Source organism: Silene latifolia, chromosome Y, assembly GCF_048544455.1.
Source record: "Silene latifolia isolate original U9 population chromosome Y, ASM4854445v1, whole genome shotgun sequence".
NCBI classification, from domain to species: Eukaryota; Viridiplantae; Streptophyta; class Magnoliopsida; order Caryophyllales; family Caryophyllaceae; genus Silene; species Silene latifolia.
In genome coordinates, this window is record NC_133538.1 from 123,105,432 (window position 1) to 123,123,225 (window position 17,794).

Below are 17,794 nucleotides of genomic sequence, written 5' to 3' on the forward strand. Positions count from 1 at the left end.
GTGTTATTTGGACTTGTTGGTTTGTTCTTGGTTTTGTGGATATTGGAGGATGTTGAGGGATCTTTGGTTCTGATTTTGGAGACAGAAGGCGGTTGGGAAACCATCTTCCGCTCAAGTCACCCTTGGAGCTTCCCACTTCAAGGGGGATGTGCACATTTAGTACTTGGGTTACAGAGGGACTCGTGAGGTGAGGCACGACGTCTGGCAGGGGACTCGAGTCGCACTCGGGCCCTATACCAGGGACGTGTTCCGAGTACCTTCTGTGTGTTAGTGACGTCGTGGGCGTGTCCCGGTCACCGGTTCATGGGGATGTGTTGGAGGATGATTTCCTATCTCTCATTTTATCTTCTTGGCTTCATCTTGCATTGTCATATATTTAGGTAAGCTTAGTGTCGTATGCATTGAACATTTATATCATTAAGCTAACACTTGGGTTTTAAATGATCTGTGGTGAACCATATGGTGATTTTCGGCCATATGGGGAGCAGTGTTGACAGGTTAGTAAGATTCATTCGAGGGCTTGGGGAGCGGTCTTAAATTGTTGTCACCACTTATGTTTATCTTAGCTTTTTTACTATTAAACTCCTACTTTTCGATATGGTTGTATAAGTATTGGGATGGTATTTGCATCCCTGACTTGTAAATATTAACTATAACTTATCTATTGCTTTATGTTCAGTTGAGAACTTCTTTACTTGTTGGTTCGCACTACAAAACTTGGGGAACCAATTCTTGTGATGCCTCCATGTGTTGGGAATGCCTAAAGGAAAGGATCCCGACTTATGGGGGTGTTACAAAGTGGTATCAGAGCATCGGTTTTGGAGCCTAAATCAATGAACCAATGAACCAATTAACTAGGGTGAGTCAATCTAAAATGAACCCGGTTTGAGTCATAGAAAACTTGTAGCAATGTTGGGAGACGTCCCAAGGTTGTGCCATTGTCCTCTTAACTTAAGTAGGTGACTAGGCGGGGGGCAATGGGGCGTGTGTGATGCATATGGTTGTTGCATATTTCTTGCTTAGTGTTGTGGATTTGTTACATTTCTTGGTAATATCATATGTGATAACTTGTTGTTTATGATATGATTAGGAAGGGTGTGTAGGATGTGTTAGTGTGAATATATAATAATTGCCGTCATATGTGAGTTGTATGCCGTATCAATGCCTCTACTTTTCCCGTACATGCGTTTAAGAACATGAAAATAGGATTGTATGTGAACTTGTAGGAGTTGGGGATGGGTAAATAGTCCTTAGAGTGCTTACTTGGTCAAGTGAAAAAAGGGACTCGGCTGACTAGAAGGCACTCGACCGAGTCCCCCTACCACTCGACCGAGTGGGCATGTTTATAGACCCTTAGGACCTCCTATAAGTTTTGGCACTCGGCCGAGTGGAGGAGCCACTCGACCGAGTGGAAGGACCACTCGACTGAGTGGACTTGGGGGATTTCTGGGAAACTTTCTGTAAGCTGAGTCACTCGACCGAGTGGGACACCACGACTGAGTGGGCTCGCCACTCGACCGAGTGAGATTCCACACTCGATCGAGTGGACCTGTGTTGTGGTCAATGCCTTTTGCCTCCCTTTTTGGAGCGTGTATTGACGCTTATTGAAGAGACATAATGCCGAGAACCCTACAAGGACACCGTCACCTCCATCCCGTGTATCTGAAGAGGAGATGAAGCGACTCATAGCTCAAAATGAAGCCCTTACCGAGGCCCTTAGGAATGTCACTTGGGAGAGAGATACGGCAATGGATGCCTCCGCCGTGAGCACCGCCATCTAGCGCCACCGTCCCACTAAGTACCTTGGGGTTGAGGAGCCTTGTCTCTTTAGTGACTGGGTGAGGGAAATGGAGAATGTATTCGAGGTCGTGAGATGTCCTGAGGAGCTTAAAATGGAGCAAGCCGCCTTGTACTTAGGAGGTCTCGCGGGGGGATGCTGGTATAAATAGAGGGAAGCTATGAGAGGGTTTTATAAAGAAAGAGGTGAAGCCTCAATACCATGGACCGACTTCAAGGTAGAGATGAGGAATGAGTTCATTTCCAAGCATGTAAGATGCAAGCTCCGGGGGGAGTTCGATTGCTTTGTCATGACCGATGCTATGACCGTCTAGGACTACTATATCCGTTTCAATGAACTTGCTACATATGTGGAATACCTTAATCTTAGCCAATCCCATTTGGCTCTCAAGTTTGAAGAAGAACTAACCGTCAAGATCCTTGAGAAGCTTCAACCCGGAGACGTGTCAAGTGTGAAAGAGGTCTATGCGAGGGTCGGAAATACGGAGAGGCTACTCGGCATGGCCAAGGAGGCTAAGGAAAGGGTCGGGGGAGAAGAGGAAAGTCGAAAGTGAGAATGGAGGGTACCAGCCCAAGAAGACTAATTTCAATCAAGCTAGATCCTACTCGAGAGGAGCGCCTAAAAGTGTCTAGGGGAAGTCGGGCGGCTACGGTGGAAGGGCCGTGAGTGAAGGAGCAGGACCTTGATGCTACAATTGCGGTGGCTTCGGCCACAAGAAGGTGGAGTGCACGAGCACCTCAAGAGGGCCCAACCGGAGGTCCGGGCAAGGAAACTCCTACTACACTCCTTCTCAAAGTGGGACCAATAACCGGAGTTCGGGGGCTTGGAGCAACCCAAGGAATGCTAACTCCAACTTCAATGGCGGCAACAACAGGGGAAATTTCAACCGGGGAGCTCCATCTAGGGTGACTAGCTTCACGGGAGGTCATGCTTCGGGAAGTAGGCCAACTCAATCGACAAACACGGTGCAAGGCGAACCCAAGTCTAGTGGCAAGCTCTTTGCCATGGATAAGAAGAGTGCCAAGGAGGATGCCCATGTTGTCTCCGGTACATCCCTTATTAATTTTCATCCTTACTTTGTTTTATTTGACTCAGGGGCTACCCATTCTTTCATGTCTAAGAGTCATGCCTCGACCCTAGGATTGGGGAAGGGAGAACTAGCCAATGATGACGTGTCCTTACCCTCGGGGGAGTCACTCTTATGTTCAAAAGTATACAAAGGAGTGTCTGTCATAGTGCATGAGACCAACCTTCCGGCAAACCTTTTTGAATTCCTTCTAGAGGGGTTCGAATTGATTCTAGGGATGGACTGGCTAAGCCAACACAAAGGTGAAGCTAGTTACGGTGATGACCTTGAAGACATGCTTGAAGAAGGGTTGTCCTATGATCTTGTGTCATGTATGGGACACTAGTGTGGAGAGACCGCAAGCACAAGATATACCGGTAGTGAGGGACTTCGGGGATGCCTTCCCGGAGGAGTTGCCCGGGTTACCTCCACCTAGAGAGATGGAATTTGGAGTGGACTTAAAACCGGGTATGAGACCAATCTCTAAGGCCCCGTACCGGATGAGTCCAAAGGAATTAGAAGGGTTGAAGAAGCAACTTTGGGAGTTGGCGGATAAAGGCTACATAAGGCCAAGTGTTTCACCATGGGGAGCACCGTTTCTCTTTGTAAAGAAGAAGGACGGGACATTAAGGCTATGCATAGATTATCGGGAATTGAATAACGTCACCATCAAGAACAAGTTTCCTCTACCAAGAATTGATGACTTGTTTGACCAAATTAAGCTGGAATATTTTCAAAGATTGACCTAAGATTGGGCTATCACCAATTGAAGATCAAGGATGAGGACATTCCAAAGACCGCATTTAGATCAAGGCATGGACATTACGAGTTTGTGGTAATGCCATTCGGATTAACAAACGCACCGGCCGCTTTCATGGACCTCATGAATAGAGTGTTTAGCTCATACTTTGACAAGTTCGTGGTGGTATTCATAGATGACATTTTGGTATACTCCAAGACCAAGGAAGAGCACAAGGAACACCTAAGAATTGTTTTACAAACCTTGAGGGAGAACCAACTCTATGGAAAGCTTAGTAAGTGTGAATTTTGGTTGAAAAAGGTGGCTTTCCTAGGGTATATAATACCAAAGGACGGAGTTGTCGTAGATCCTACCAAGATTGAGGCCGTGTCTAGGTGGGTGGTACCCAAGAATGTGATGGAAATTCAATGTTTCCTAGGCCTAGCCGGGTATTATCGCCGATTTGTGAAGGACTTCTCTTAAATTACTAGACCCTTGACATCATTGATGAGGAAGGAGAGCCGTTTCAAATGGGATGGGAGTTATGAGACGGCCTTATTGACCCTAAAGAAGCACCTAACCATGGCCCCGGTACTAGCCTTGCCAGAAGGGAGTGAAAATTTTAAGGTATACACCGATGCTTCAAAGAATGGTCTAAGATGTATGCTTATGCAAAATGGTGGAGTCATTGCCTATACCTCACGACAATTGAAGACCCATGAAGAGAACTACCCAACCCACGACCTAGAATTGGGAGTTGTTGTCTTTTCCCTGAAGATTTGGAGGCACTACTTGTATGGAGCAACCTTTAAAGTGTTTTCCGACCACAAAAGCTTGAAGTATATCTACACCCAAAAGGAGTTGAACATGAGACAAAGAAGGTGGATCGAGCTTATTGGAGAATATGACATGGAGATAGTTTATCATGACGGGAAGGCTAACGTGGTGGCCGATGCCTTGAGTAGGAAGTCGGTGCACTCCTTGTGTACTGCCTTGTCTATGCTAAGGTTGAAGGAAGAAGTGAGCAAGATGGGTATCCACGTGATACGAAAGGGGGAAACAATGGGAGATTTGCCCTGGGAGCCTGAGTTATATGATGAAATCCGGGGAAGGCAAACAAGTGATGTAAAGATTATGGAATGGAAGGGAGTGTTAGAAAGGGGAGAACCCTCGAGATTCGAGTTGTATGAGGATGGAAGTCTTAGGTTAAAAGGGAGATGGTGTATACTGAATGATGATGAACTTAAGAAGAAGATTATGAATGAAGCCCACAACACCCCTTATTCGGTGCATCCGGGTGGTGATAAGTTATACAAGGACCCCAAGAAAACTTTTTGGTGGTCTATTATGAAGAGGGAGGTGGCGGAGTTCGTGGAAAGGTGCTTGACTTGCCAAAGAGTGAAAGGAGAACACAAGAGACCTTAAGGGAAAGTACAACCCTTATATGTGGTGGAATGGAAGTGGGAGTTATTATCCATACTTCATAGTTGGACTACCAAGAACCTAAAATGGGAACAACATGATTTGGGGTGGATAGATTGACCAAGTCGGCACATTTCATCGCAATGAAGGACACTTGGAGTAAGGTCGATGATGCGTGTCTTTTATATAAGGTTTTCACCTCATTTTCACACGCATTTCTGTACTTTTTATGTAGCATCTAGCTACAAATGCCCCCGAATATCCTACTTTGGTTCGTTTTATGTAATTTGCAGGAATTAACCGAAGAGGAGTTAAATCGAGCCTAATTTGCCCCAATTGCATGCATTCATGGAGAATAGGAGTCGGAGCTTGAAATCTAACATTTTGGAGACGCGTGAACTGGTTTCGGAAGGCATTTCAAGTCTAGCGTGCCTATATAGCTCGATCGAGTAGTTTTATGCTCGATCGAATGCTTCATATACTCAAGACTGATCGATCGAGCAGTTTAAGAAGTCAATCGAGGAGATTTAACAAGAAGTGCTCGATCGAGTAGTTTATTTCTACTTGATCGAGTGGTTGGATGCATAGTTACTCGATCGAGTGGTTTATTTCCACTCGATCGAGTGGTTTACCCTTCTGAAGACTATTTCCGCCTAATCATTTTATGGGCTTTTGTAATTAATCCATAGATTAGGTTTTAGGATGGATTTTTCGTATAAGACAGAGCAGGGGGGCTACGTTAGGGGGATCTTTTCCTTCGTTCGTTCACTTCACTGTATACCTTGCTACTGTTCTCTGGATTTTGTTCTTCCTTTATACTTTACTACTCAGATTTGGATACGATTGGTATTATTATTTTACTTTAATCCCTTAATACATTTTTATTCCTTTAATTCCTTCTCTTTCTGGTTTTTATCATAATTGCTTTAATTCAATTCTTGTTAACTCTGTCATTATGCTTAGTTTCAATTATTTATATGTCGTTATTGTTAATTTACTAATAATGAGTAGCTAATTTCCTTCGGCTTAGACTATAGGGGATCCATAATCATGAGGGAATAGTAATCGATTTATTGGGTTATTTCTAGTATAGTCTTTGTTGGTTAAATGCTACAATTAACTGTATCTGTCTAATTGAGTCGACGCAATTAGACATTTAATTCTTAGTGATCCTTGACCTGGACCGAAAGGTTAGAAAATGCGAGACTAGTAGCGAGCAATAGGGTATTGTAGTGAGGGCGAAAGCTAAGCTATTTACGCTTTAGGGTAAATTAAGGACCAAAAGGTGACGTTCGCTACCCCTTAGATCGTATTTGCATTGACCTGAGACCTAGATTACTTGACTAAATGATTATGGTGAACCGTCTGTCTTAGCTATTTCTCCTTATCTGCTTGCTTCCTTCCTTTTAATTTCCTCTTCCTTATTCTTATTAGTTTAGAATATCTCATTTAAAAACCCTCCCATTTGGTTACCTTGACGAACTTAGATTAAGCTGACAATTTCCTACCTCTCTGTGGATTCGACCCGACTTCCCTAGGTATATTAGTTAGAGCAAGTTGGTATTTTTGACAGGTACGCGACAGACGTGTCAAATTTTGGCGCCGTTGCCGGGGAGGTGGTGTAATTTTGTTGCTTTAATTAAGTTGTCTCTCGTCTCAAGGAATTTATTCCTTGAGGCTGATCTCATTTCTGCAAAGTTTTGATTAGTCTTGCAGATTGTTCGTTGCTTTGTAAGTCTATTTGCCAGGATGCCTACGATTACTGAGCATATAGAGCCATGTGGTAGATGTGGCGAGGAAGGGCATGGTCCTATTGAATGCATGGCAAGTGTAGAGCGCGCCCTTGCTTATCGGAATTATAAGCAAGGAGTTCCTTTTTCTCAGTTGTATGAAGAAATAAAAAATGTCTCTACCCCTTCTACGCCGGTACCGCAGCCGGTCTCTCCTTCTGCAAGTGAAGAAATTGCCGAATTAAAATTTATTATGAAGAGTATGTCACGGCAATCTGAAACGGTCATATCGGAATTGAAAGAACAAGTCGCGCAGTTAACACTCGCGAAAGACCAAACCAAGCTTCTTCCAAAATGCGATCCAGTCAGTGCAATGAATTTTCAAAATGACCTTACTCATGAAGAAGACGAGGTTTTGATAGTTGAAGATACCCCGGAGGACGATCTAGATGAATTTTTAACTGAAATACTTGCAGCGTGTAATCAAGATACTCGATCGAGTGATTTCTCTACTCGATCGAGTGAATCAATTCATCCTATCACTCGATCGAGTGGTGCACAATTTGCTGTTGGTCGATCGAGTGATATTATTACTCGATCGAATGAGTTTGCTGCAGAAATCACTCGATCGAGTGACAAAATTGGTCGATCGAGTGAAATAGAAGAAGAGAATGGTCGATCGAGTGATATAATTACTCGATCGAGTACTTTAAATGATGGAGACCCTATATTACTATCTAATGCCGCTACCGTGTCATCTTCCCCTGCTGTGGAGACGTCACGCATTGATAAAGGTAAAGGAAAAGTTGCGGGTCCACTCGTTGCCACCAGGGTACCCTTTCCAGGCCGTCTGAAGGACGCAAAGATCGAGCGACAGTACGGTAAGTTTGTGGACGTTGTGAAGAACCTCCAGGTAACTGTCCCTTTTTCCGAACTTGTTACTGAGGTACCCACTTACGCTAAGTTTATGAAAGATATTGTGACGCGTAAGAGAAATTTAAGTGAATTTGAGACGATTTCATTTATGGAAGAGTCTAGTAATTTATTTTTAAATAAAGGTCCACCTAAAAATAACGACCCGGGCGGCTTTTCCATTACCTGTATTATAGGCAACATGGTCATTGATAAGGCTCTCTGTGATTTAGGAGCCAGTGTTAGTGTCATGCCCCTTCCTGTCTGCAAGAAGCTGAACATGAGTCATTTTAAAGTGACTAACATTACCCTACAGATGGCGGATAGATCTGTTAGGAAGACCTTAGGTGTCTTAGAGGACGTGCCTGTGAAAATAGGCAAGCTCTTTATCCCAGTAGATTTCATTGTTTTAGATATAGCTGAGGACACCCGGACCCAAATTATCTTAGGAAGACCATTCCTTTGTACAGCTGGGGCTGTTATTGATGTTAGAAATGGGCGTTTGACACTAGCAGTAGGGGATGACGCTATCACTTTCAGTGTGCCTAGTACTTTGGCTCGCCCAATGATAGAGGATACTTGCTATTCGGTTGATATTATTGACGAGTCTATTTATGACTTCTGATCGGGTTCTTTTATGAAGGACCCACTAGAAGCTCTTATGCTTTTTGATGAGTGTGCAGATAGCCCAGACGACGATGACTCTGTGTTGGATTTGCTTGTTGATGATTTAGATGAGCCTGAACTTACCGAAGCTGAGGGAGAGCAAGTGGAACAAATGATTAGCACTCTTTGCTCCATTGAGGTAAAGGTATTAGAACGTAAGCCTCTCCCTTCTCATCTTAAATATGTTTTCTTAGACGATACAGAGCAATATCCAGTCATTGTTAGTGCCAAGCTTAATGATGATCAGCTGACCTCTTTGTTAGCTGTACTTAAGAAAAACAGGAAAACAATGGGCTATTCACTGGACGATATCAAGGGGATTAGTCCCGATATTTGTATGCACAGGATAGAGCTGGAGGAAGATCACAAACCTTGCGAGACGGGGGTCGGTCACGGCCGAACCGAAAGATGCGGGATGTTGTGATGGCTGAGGTAATGAAGCTGCTGGATGCAGGTATTATTTATTCTGTCGGTAATTCTAGATGGGTAAGTCCAGTACAGGTGGTCCCGAAGAAAGGAGGGACAACTGTTGTTAAGAATGAGAAGAATTAATTAATACCTACTCGAGTAGTGACTGGTTGGCGGATGTGCATAGATTACAGACATCTCAATGCCGCCACCAAGAAAGATCACTTTCCCCTTCCTTTTATTGATCAAATGGTAGAAAGGTTAGCTTCTCATAAATTTTTCTCGCTATTTATACGGTACTCGTGGTTCTTTCGGATCCCTATCCACCCAGACGATCAGGCTAAGACTACATTTACTTGTCCTCAAGGCATTTTTGCTTATCGCAGGATGCCTTTTGGTTTGTGTAATGCCCCTGCCACCTTTCAAAGGTGTATGATGGGGATATTTTCAGAGTATATTGAGTCTATTATGGAAGTTTTTATGGACGATTTCAGTGTATATGGAAGTGATTTTTCTAACTGTCTGTCTAACCTTGAGAAAGTGTTGCGGTAGCCGCATTGAGGTTAATCTTGTCTTTGAATCGGGAGAAGTGCCACTTTATGGTCAACGAGGGAGTTGTTCTAGGGCACTTAGTTTCTGATAGGGGAATAGAAGTTGATAAAGCAAAGGTGGAAGTGATTCAGCAATTACCACCTCCTGTTAATGTTAAGGGGGTGAGGAGTTTCCTTGATCACGCTGGCTTTTATCGCCGGTTCATCAAGGACTTCTCAAAGATTGCTAAACCACTTACACAGTTGCTACTTAAGGATGCTCCTTTTGTGTTTACTGATGATTGTCTTTCTGCTTTTAACAGGTTAAAGCAGGCCTTAGTCTCTGCGCCGCTCATACAGCCTCCCGACTGGAACTTGCCGTTTGAGATTATGTGTGATGCGAGTGACTATGCACTAGGAGCGGTGCTAGGCCAGAGGAAGGACAAAGCTTTGAGTGCTATCTACTATGCGAGCCGAACTCTGGATGAGGCTCAAGTGAAGTACACTACCACTCGAAAAAGAGCATAGTGTAGTTTATGCCTTAGAAGTTTCGTACTTATTTAGTTGGGTCGAAGTCACTTTGTTTTTACTGACCATGCAGCTTTGAGGCATCTCCTTGCTAAGAAGGAGGCTAAACCACGGCTATTGAGATGGATACTCCTTCTTCAGGAGTTTGATCTGCAGATTAAGGATAAGAAAGGAGCTGAGAACAATGTAGCTGATCACTTGTCGCGACTGATGCGACAAGAAGGGGAAGATTCTCTACCTATAGATGATTCTTTTCCTGACGATACTTTAATTGCTGTTATATCGTCTATTGTTAACCAAGAACCTTGGTATGCGGATATAGCTAACCGTTGTCGGTGGCAAGTCCGCTGACCTTTCTCATCGCCAGAGAAGCGTTTTCTGTATAACGTTAAGCTGTACTTCTGGCATGATCCTTACTTGTTTAAGGAATGTGCAGACGGTCTCTACAGACGGTGTATTCCGCAGTGGGAGACCAAAATAGTCCTGGAAGGCTGTCACTCCTCTTCATATGGTGGTCGCCACGGTCCATCGCGCACCGTGGCTAAGGTACTTCAGTCTGGTTTTTACTGGCCTTCTTTGTTTGCTGATGCTAGGTCTTTTGTTTCAGCTTGTGATGCTTTCCAACGATCAGGGAACATATCAAAGAGACATGAGATGCCACAAAACGGCATCTTAGAGGTTAAGGTCTTCGATGTCTGGGGGATTGATTTTCAAGGACCGTTCCCATCCAGTAAAGGTAACAGGTATATCTTAGTGGCTGTAGACTTTGTGTCGAAATGGGTTGAGGCATATGCCTCACCTCATTGTGATGCTAAGACCGTGATAAAGATGTTTAAAAAGATCATATTCCCCCGATTTGGTGTCCCTAGGGTCGTCATTAGTGATGGGGGAATGCATTTTAAGGAAAAGAAACTCACTTCTATTCTGTCTAAAGTTGGTGTCCAACACCGGCGTGGTTTGGGGTATCATCCCCAAACTAGTGGTCAGGTAGAGGTCTCTAATCGCGAGTTGAAAGAGATCTTGTCTAAAGTAGTCTCTAAATCACGGAAAGACTGGAGTCTTAAGCTAGATGACACATTATGGGCTTATAGAACTGCCTTTAAGACACCCATTGGTGCATCACCTTATAGGCTAGTTTATGGGAAATCGTGTCACTTACCTGTTGAATTAGAATGTAAGGCTTGGTGGGCAATTCGTGAGCTTAATTATGATCCTAAGTAGTGTGTTCAGAATCGTCTTTTGCAGCTAGATGAGTTGGAAGAATTTAGGCTTAATGCCTATGATAGCTCGCGCATTTACAAAGAAAAGACGAAGAGATGGCATGACAAGAGAATCTTACCTCGTGAGTTTCATGTTGGGCAAAAGGTGCTGCTATTTAATGCCCGATTGAGATTATTCCCTTGCAAGCTGAAGTCCAGGTGGAGTGGCCCTTATACGGTGACGGCTGTTACCAAATTTGGATCCGTGGAGCTCGAAGATTCCGAGGGTCATAGATTCAAGGTGAATGGCCAATATGTGAAGCATTACCACGAAGCGAATTAAACAGACAATCGTGTTGAAGTCTTGCACTTTGACGAGCTTGACGCGCCAGTTAATTCATGCCAAAAAGGTCGTGCGGGACCTCTTAAACCAGCGCTCTCCGGGAGGCAACCCGGACTGTTTTACTGTACTTGTGTTGAACATTTTATTTTCTTTAGCTTTACGTTGAACTTTTGACGCTGTTTTACGAACTCCTTATGCTTTTCTAGCTTTCGAATGCGTGTTTTGCAGGAACAAGTACTCGATCGAGTGGTTTTATGCTCGATCGAGCACTTTTTGGGGGAGTTTTCACTCGATCGAGTGATAATTGTCCTCGATCGACCAAAGTCAATATCACGCTTACTCGATCGAGTGGTTTTTCACTCGATCGAGTCCTTCCAATTGCCAGCTCACTCGATCGAGCTGCTCCAAGTGCTCGATCGAGCAGTTATGCTTCCCAGCTGCTGTTTTACGTCTATGGAGCTACTGCTTGACTTTCTTTGACCTCCCATGTTCATGGTCGGTTTGGGGAGGTCCCTCTTTATGACGTTTTGTAAGTTTTCCGACTCCACTTCTCATTTCTTTTCAGTTTGCATTTCTTTCCGTATTTTTGGTACAATGAGGGCATTGTACGGTTTGGTTTAGGGAGGTATGCATCCATATCTATATCTGTCTGCATGTTTTCTTGCATTTCCGCTTGCACGTTTAATTATTTTTGCATGCATTGCTGCTTTAATTAATTCAAAAAAATCATAAAAATTCAAAAAAATTCACGTTTAAATTGAGTAGGAACGTTTGAACATTGACGCTGCCTTGAATCCTTACTTGAGCCTGGCATATTCTTGACATTTAGTTGGCATGATTATGTGCATAATCTACGAGTTTTTGTTTCTCTCTTATCTGAACGAATAGACTTGATTCATTATGTCGGCAAGCTACATTACATTCTGAGGTTAGAGCTTTTTAAACTGGTGACATTTATGACCGGTTTCATTTAGGATGTGAGTAGTACTCTCTTTAAGGCATGTAACATCAATTTGCATAAGCATGAGTCTAGTCTTCTTAATACCTGTATGCATTCGGTCTGTGGATGGTGACACATGTTAGGAGAGGCAGTCCCCTTTATTTCATTCTACCCATGAGCCCCACATAGCCAAATTGCCTTTTTGTCCTATTAACTACTTTCTATAATACTTCTTACCCTAGCTGAGCTAGTGACGAGTAGTTCTTGGAATGTTTTATTGCAATATGTTTATTTTATCTGATTTTAGAAGATGGTAGAAGAATTGAAGGGAAAAGAAAAAAAAAATGTTGAATTGTTGAAAAAATGGAACGAAAAAGAAAAAAAAAGAGAATGAAAAAGCGAAAAAAGAAAGAAAAGAAGAAAAAGAAAGAAAAATCATATATGAGAAAAAATGAGAATTGTATAATGATTCAAATTCCCATGTCTCATTTATATCTTATGGGAAGTTGACGATTCTTGGTGTTCTGTGAGTTTAGTGCATAAATTTTTGCACCGTTTCATCTTGCTATTTTGAGTACGAAGTTGGGATGCACTCTATGTTTGGATCCGTTGTTGCTAGCCTGGCTATTAACTCCACACATCCAAATTCATCTTAGCCCCTTCCTACCCATTACCTCACTTACCCAAATGTAAGTCCTCGGCATGTGTCTTGTTCATTAGTATGGTTGGAATGCATATGTACGGTTGTAGAGACTTTATTCATGTTAACTCCATGCATGTTCTTATAGGTCGAGTTAGGTGAGTGTCTCTACTTCTTTCTATCTCTCACATATATACTTGCCTTGTGCCTAATTTTGAGTGACGAGCGGCCCGTGAGAGTCCGACATCTTTTGAGTCTTGCAAGGTCGACGGTTCAGTAAGTTTGAAACATTGATTTAACTCGTTTGCACTTCTCATTTGCCATTTTGTCATTTTGTCGCATTAAATTGGTTCTAGTGGATGATTTATAGCTGATGCGTTGGTCCCGTTCCATTGTTTATTCTTAGTTGCATTCATATTTGCTTGGGGACAAGCAAAGGTTTGGTTTGGGGAGATTTGATGCGTGTCTTTTATATAAGGTTTTCACCTCATTTTCACACGCATTTCTGTACTTTTTATGTAGCATCTAGCTACAAATGCCCCCGAATATCCTACTTTGGTTCGTTTTATGTAATTTGCAGGAATTAACCGAAGAGGAGTTAAATCGAGCCTAATTTGCCCCAATTGCATGCATTCATGGAGAATAGGAGTCGGAGCTTGGAATCTAACATTTTGGAGACGCGTGAACTGGTTTCGGAAGGCATTTCAAGTCTAGCGTGCCTATATAGCTCGATCGAGTAGTTTTCTGCTCGATCGAATGCTTCATATACTCAAGACTGATCGATCGAGCAGTTTAAGAAGTCAATCGAGGAGATTTAGCAAGAAGTGCTCGATCGGGTAGTTTATTTCTACTCGATCGAGTGGTTGGATGCATAGTTACTCGATCGAGTGGTTTATTTCCACTCGATCGAGTGGTTTACCCTTCTGAAGACTATTTCCGCCTAATCATTTTATGGGCTTTTGTAATTAGCCCATAGATTAGGGTTTAGGATGGATTTTTCGTATAAGACAGAGCAGGGGGGCTACGTTAGGGGGATCTTTTTCCTTCGTTCGTTCACTTCACTGTATACCTTGCTACTGTTCTCTGGATTTTGTTCTTCCTTTATACTTTACTACTTAGATTTGGATACGATTGGTATTATTATTCTACTTTAATCCCTTAATACATTTTTATTCCTTTAATTCCTTCTCTTTCTGGTTTTTATCATAATTGCTTTAATTCAATTCTTGTTAACTCTGTCATTATGTTTAGTTTCAATTATTTATATGTCGTTATTGTTAATTTAGTAATAATGAGTAGCTAATTTCTTTCGGCTTAGACTATAGGGGATCCATAATCATGAGGGAATAGTAATCGATTTATTGGGTTAATGCTAGTATAGTCTTTGTTGGTTAAATGCTACAATTAACTGTATCCGTCTAATTGAGTCGACGCAATCAGACATTTAATTCTTAGTGATCCTTGACCTGGACCGAAAGGTTGGAAAAGGCGAGACTAGTAGCGAGCAATAGGGTATTGTAGTGAGGGCGAAAGCTAAGCGATTTACGCTTTAGGGTGAATTAAGGACCGAAAGGTGACGTTCGCTACCCCTTAGATCGTATTTGCATTGACCTGAGACCTAGATTACTTGACTAAATGATTATGGTGAACCGCCTGTCTTAGTTGTTTCTCCTTATCTGCTTGCTTCCTTCCTTTTAATTTCCTCTTCCTTATTCTTATTAGTTTAGAATATCGCATTTAAACCCCCCCCCCCCCCATTTGGTTACCTTGACGAACTTAGATTAAGCTGATAATTTCCTACCTCTCTGTGGATTCGACCCGACTTCCCTAGCTATATTAGTTAGAGCCAGTTGGTATTTTTGACAGGTACGCGACAGACGTGTCAGTCGAGTTGGCTAATGCATATTGCAAATATGTGGTCAAGCTCCATGGGTTTCTAAAAGGACATAGTATTGGACCGATATTCGCGGTTTATTTCAAGATTTTGGCAAGAACATCAAAGCTCATTGGACAACCAATTGAAGATGAGTACTGCCTTTCACCCAGAAACGGATGGACAAATGGAGAGGACCATCCAAACATTGGAGGATATGTTGAGAGCTTGTGTCTTGGAATTTGGAGGCTCTTGGGAAGAAAGACTACATTTGATTGAGTTCTCCTACAACAATAGCTACTATGCTAGCATTGACATGGCACCATTTGAAGCTCTATTTGGAAGGAAATGCCGAAGCCCGATATGTTGGGATGATAGCACCGAAGCCATGCTATTGGGACCTCAAATGATTCAAGACATGATTGATGAAGTCCATGTAATCCGTGAGAAGATGAGAGCGGCACAAGATAGGCAAAAGAGTTACGCCGACTTGAGAAGAAGTGACATCGAATTTGCGGTAAGAGACAAAGTGCTACTCAAGGTTTCACCCATGAGAGGAGTCATGAGATTTGGGAAGAGGGGCAAGTTGAGCCAAAAGTTCATTGACCCCTATGAAATTTTAGATAGAGTCGGGGAAGTGGCCTACCGCTTAGCACTTCCACCGGCCTTGGACCGAGTTCACAATGTCTTTCAAGTATCTCAATTGCGTAAGTACATAAGTGATCCCTCTTATGTGCCCGAAGCGGAGATGATCGATCTCGACGATGCCCTAACGTATGTGGAAACACCCAAGGAAATCCTATATCGGAAGATTAGGAAGACAAGACATGGTGATACGATCTTGGTGAAGGTGTTATGGTCCAACCATCTTTTTGAGGAGGCCACTTGGGAGGCCGAAGAGAATATGAAAGAGCGATACCCTCACCTTTTCGAATAGGTATGAGTCGGTTACGAGGTTGTAACCATGTTTCTAGAGGGGTAGAGCGTATTACGCTAGTACAAGTAACCAGAAATTATTATTGGTCACAGCATACTAGTTTCTTGATACCCGACTCACCGCCTTTTACTTTGAGAATTTCATGGGATATAGAATTTTGACTCTTAGAGTGTCGGGTGTGAACTTCGGGGACGAAGTTCCTTTTAAGGGGGGAAGATAGTAATACCCCGCATTTATATAGACTCGACTCGACCAAGTAGACGATTCACTCGTCCGAGTGGAGCCCCACTCGACCGAGTGAAGGGCCGAGTGCCACTGGACAGTATTCTGGAAGCCTGTAAAAATGGTCACTCGACCGAGTGACCATCCACTCGACCGAGTGGACCAATCACTCAACCGAGTGTCGGTTGAGTGCGGCTCATACAGGAAATTGTTGGTGAGATGTCGCTTTCGAAACCTTATCATTTCAGATTTCCAACACAAAACCCTTCTCCAACTCTATTCACACCACTCTCTAAACTCCCCCAATATCTATCTAAATTCCTCACAAACAAACTCTCTAAAAACCCTAATTCTCTAGAGGAGATTTTTGCATCCCTTGTTCTTCTAATGGGTTGTAAGTTGATCTACTCTTCTTCCCTTTATTCTTATCTTAACAATCTTATTTAGTTAGTAGATTTCAATATACTTGTTAGGTTGTATGAATTAAAGGAGATATTTAAGGGGGATTTAATTAGTATGGTTATTATAATAGATTGTAGTTTTAATTGTAGCAATTAATATGTGTAGGGAGCTTCATTGAGGAGCATTTCTAGTGAGTAGCTTGTGGATTGGTGAAGATAAGCTTGGGGTAGGGTTTTCCCTACCTAGCTATGGTGATATTAGTGTTTAATTGTGCATTTATTATCACTAATTGCATTTGTCTCATGATAGTTGCATTATAACATGTTTTGGCAATTACGGTTTATCATATAAGATGACTTCATGGTAATTAGGTTAAGATGGGAATGATAAATTGTCACAAGGATGATTACATTTTAAAGAGAAATTAAATGATGAGTAATGAATTAGTGAAGAGTTGAGTATGATTATACTTGTCTTACCATTATGGTTGCATAGTTATGTTATTTGGACTTGTTGGTTTGTTCTTGGTTTGGTGGACATTAGAGGATGTTGGGGGATCTTTGGTTCCGATTTTGGAGACGAAAGGCGGTTGGGAAACCGTCTTCCGCTCAAGTCACCCTTGGAGCTTCCCACTCCAAGGAGGATGTGCACATTTAGTAATTGGGTTACGGAGGGACTCATGTGGTGAGGCACGACGTCTGGCAGGGGACTCGAGGCGCACTCGGGCCTAGTACCACGTACGTGTTTCGAGTACCTTGTGTGTGTTAGTGACGTCGTGGGCGTGTCCCGATCACCGATTAGTTGGGATGTGTGTAGGAGGATGATTTCATATCTCTTATTGTACCTTCTTGGCTTCATCTTGCATTGTCATATGTTTAGGTAAGCTTAGTGTCGTATGCATTGGACATTTATATCATTAAGCTAACACTTGTGTTTCAAATGATTTGTGGTGAACCATATGGTGATTTCCGCCCATATGGGGAGTAGTATTGACAGGTTAGCATGATTCATTCGAGGGCTTGGGGAGCGGCCTTCACTTGTTGTCACCACTTGTGTTTATCTTAGCTTTTTGACTATTAAACTCCTACTTTTCGATATGGTTGTATAACTATTGGGATGGTATTTGCATCCCCGACTTATAAACATTTAACTATAACTTATCTATTGCTTTATGTTGAGTTGGGAACTTCTTTACTTGTTTGTTCGTACTACAAAACTTGGGAAACCAAGTCTTGTGATGCCTCCATGTGTTGGGAATGCCTAAAGGAAAGGATCCCAACTTATGGGGGTGTTACATATACGCAAGTATATAGCTTATACCTCATTAGCTTGTCGAGCGGTGATGGATTGGTATAACAGTATTTCTACATATAATGCAGGGCATGAAGTTAGTCATTATGCAGTAATATATGCATGATTAATTGGCTGAGTTCTGTGGA